The following is a 3001-nucleotide window of genomic DNA, read 5'->3' as shown; positions in this document are numbered from 1 at the left end:
GCTGTTTTACGAATAATATAGATACAGAACTATATACTATTCTATAAAGAAGAGCAATATTCTATAACAATATATTATATAGCTCTGTGCATATTCTGAATTCTTATTTATTCATTGGAATGATGAAAGCAAAGCTGATTTCACTTTAATTTGTAACGAATTGAAGACAGAAAAAATTATTTTACCGTAATACACACAATCTGTAACAGCAAGTGATCATGAAACTGGAAGTTACGTTGTTGGTAATAGAAAGGTAAAAATTCTCGAGAAATTTTTCTTCAAATGCTTGGCGTGTTCTGCTTCAGTGTTTGGCATGTTCTGGTTAGTTTTTTCAAGAAGTTCTACCTTTTCCTTAGGGAAATGTTGCTTCTTATTTGCTGCTAATGAAATGGCGTCCGTCATTGCCAATGGTTTTGTGGGAACTAATGTCCGATATTTTCAGTCTCCCGCTAGATGGCGTACTCGAGAGCTGCTATCGCGAATTGTTTTTCTATAAATATTTTTTTAGTTTGATTTGATACACATATAATTTTACAAGATAGTGTTTTTTATTTTCAAATTTAGTAGATAACAATTGAAAAAAATGAGTGAAAACAATCCCACGGACAATGCGACGGATTTAAGGTTATGTCAAGGTACGTCTCTTGTGAATATCAATTGATTGTTAGGTTTTCTCTTTTGAAATTACATTATGACGCATTCACATACATTATTAATACAAATACATTTTCCAGGGCGAGACGATGAGGCAACCACAAGCACTTCCACTGGTTCAAGAGGTCCACGAGGGAAAAATGCACAATATTACCGTGATTACAGAGCACGGAAGCGAGCGGAGCAGGAAAAAGAGTCGTTGAATAGAACTAGTGATCCTTCTACGACTGCTGATTCTTCTACAATTAACGTCACAGGTTACGAAGTTTAACTTCTTCCGCGCAGAGGGACTCTACGCACTATTTTTTTTTGGTTAAACTTTTTATAAAAGGATGGAAGATTTATATTTCATTTAAATTAACTTGAAAATTAATTTCAATTATTTTATTCATTCATTTTTTGTTACCTTTTGTTAAACAAGAAAGTAATAAACACGAAATTTTACCTTCTAAAATTATTTTTTTCGAAACCATTGAAAATTAAATAAATTTAGCAAAAACTAAAGAATTGTATTCTGATAAAAGAAATATCTAAGTAATATTATTTATTGAATTATTGAAATATTTGAATAAACTTAGCAATTTGAATATATTGAAACGTTATCTGAAATATTTTATTGCATTGATGCCGAAAGTAATTACGTTAATCTAAAGAAAAAGATAAAATAATCGAAATACACAAAAAAGCATATAATTCAATTTAAGATTTTCAATCAATATGTCAAATGCAATTACTTTTAACTCTCTTTTCTTAGAGTTTAAATTGAAAATAAATGTATTTAAAATTAAAAAAAAAACAGATATTGAAATGTTGTTTTTATCTGTATAGCGGTTAATTAGTTTTATCGGTACTTTTCCGTTAGCCGGCGGCAAATGTCGCCAATTGTGAACCAAGTCGCCAAGAGTAGCGAAGGACAAATAAGTCAACTGAATAAAAGTCGATAACGTTCACCTATAAACAAATATTTATTAATAGTAAGCAAAGCAAATTCAGCTATAAAAAAAGATAAATGAATTTAATCCCAAATTTTCATAATTTTTAAAACAAAAATTAAGATGAAAGAAAAATGTGCTTCGTTCTGAATGAATTCAGAAAAAAGAGCACGTGGCCCTAAATTAACATTCCCGTTATAGTTGTAAGAAATTAGGCGGAACTTACATTATTTGGCGATTATTCACTTGTCCCGGCTAATGGAAAAGTACTGTTTATCAATTCATTCAATTAACTCCTTAAGGCACGATTTTTTTTTCCTTCAGAAAAACTGTTAAAAATTGATCGTGTTTTGTTGACAGGAAATGAATATATAGGTTTAGTAGGAGTTAGTTATTGTAATTTCTGTTGCGGGCGGGGAGACTAGGGACAGTGGTTGGTGTAAAAGTTGTAAAAAAAATTACTTTACGAACAAAGTTTAAACAATGTGATTACAGGTTTATTTTGAATTTCGAAATATTAAAATCAAACTAAATCAATATATCAATCAATAAATTAATGTATTGAATAGCTAATCATGAAAATGCAGCACAAGTTTACACAAGAAAAATGCTGCATAGTGGTGTTATCTATGCTAAAAAAATTTAATTATAATCTTTCCTGTCCATTTCTACTATAACGGATCTCAGACGGGCATTACAAATGAAATAACGGGAGTTACAAGATTGCCCGTATGATACACTGGCATGTGCAACTTTGCCGGACACTTTCACCCGCGTCTGACACGGTCAAATGCGTTAAGGGGGTAAGTTAATTAGATGTTTTCCAACTGAAAATTTTTATTTTTGAATAAACAATTTCTGCTCTTGTATTTTCCCATTTCAGTAAATATTTAAAATTATATTACTGAAGAGGAATCAATTATGCAATCAAAGAAGAGATTGCATTCATTAAATAAATATAGGTACCCAAGTTATATAGTGCGTCGGACTTATACAGTTACTTTTTTTCGAATAAAGATTTTTTTTTCACTCAGAAATATTTGATCATTGATAATTATAATTGATTGTATCTATATGTACCAAATAATTCCACTCTAAATAGTTTTACTATTCTGTTTCTCAAATTTCCTAAAATTATTTTTATATTGGCGCAGTTCAATTACGCTGCGCTGCTTTATTAATTTTGACACCCTGTGGTTGAGGGGTAGCGCTTCACGCTCTTGCGCCACAGTTCATGGGTTCGTTCCTCGGACAGGACAAGGTTGACTCAACCTTTCATCCCTTCAGTGGGTCGATAAAATAAGTACCATTCACGCTTGGGAATTAAACACCCAACGGCTGACCTGCACCCCACAGAAAAGGTCAAGAAAACTGAGATCTGCACAGTAGGCGCTCTTTGGGCAGTCGCGCCACTG

The sequence above is a fragment of the Parasteatoda tepidariorum genome, chromosome 7, assembly GCF_043381705.1.
Source record: "Parasteatoda tepidariorum isolate YZ-2023 chromosome 7, CAS_Ptep_4.0, whole genome shotgun sequence".
Lineage (NCBI taxonomy): Eukaryota > Metazoa > Arthropoda > Arachnida > Araneae > Theridiidae > Parasteatoda > Parasteatoda tepidariorum.
Note: the sequence above shows the minus strand (reverse complement) of the source record.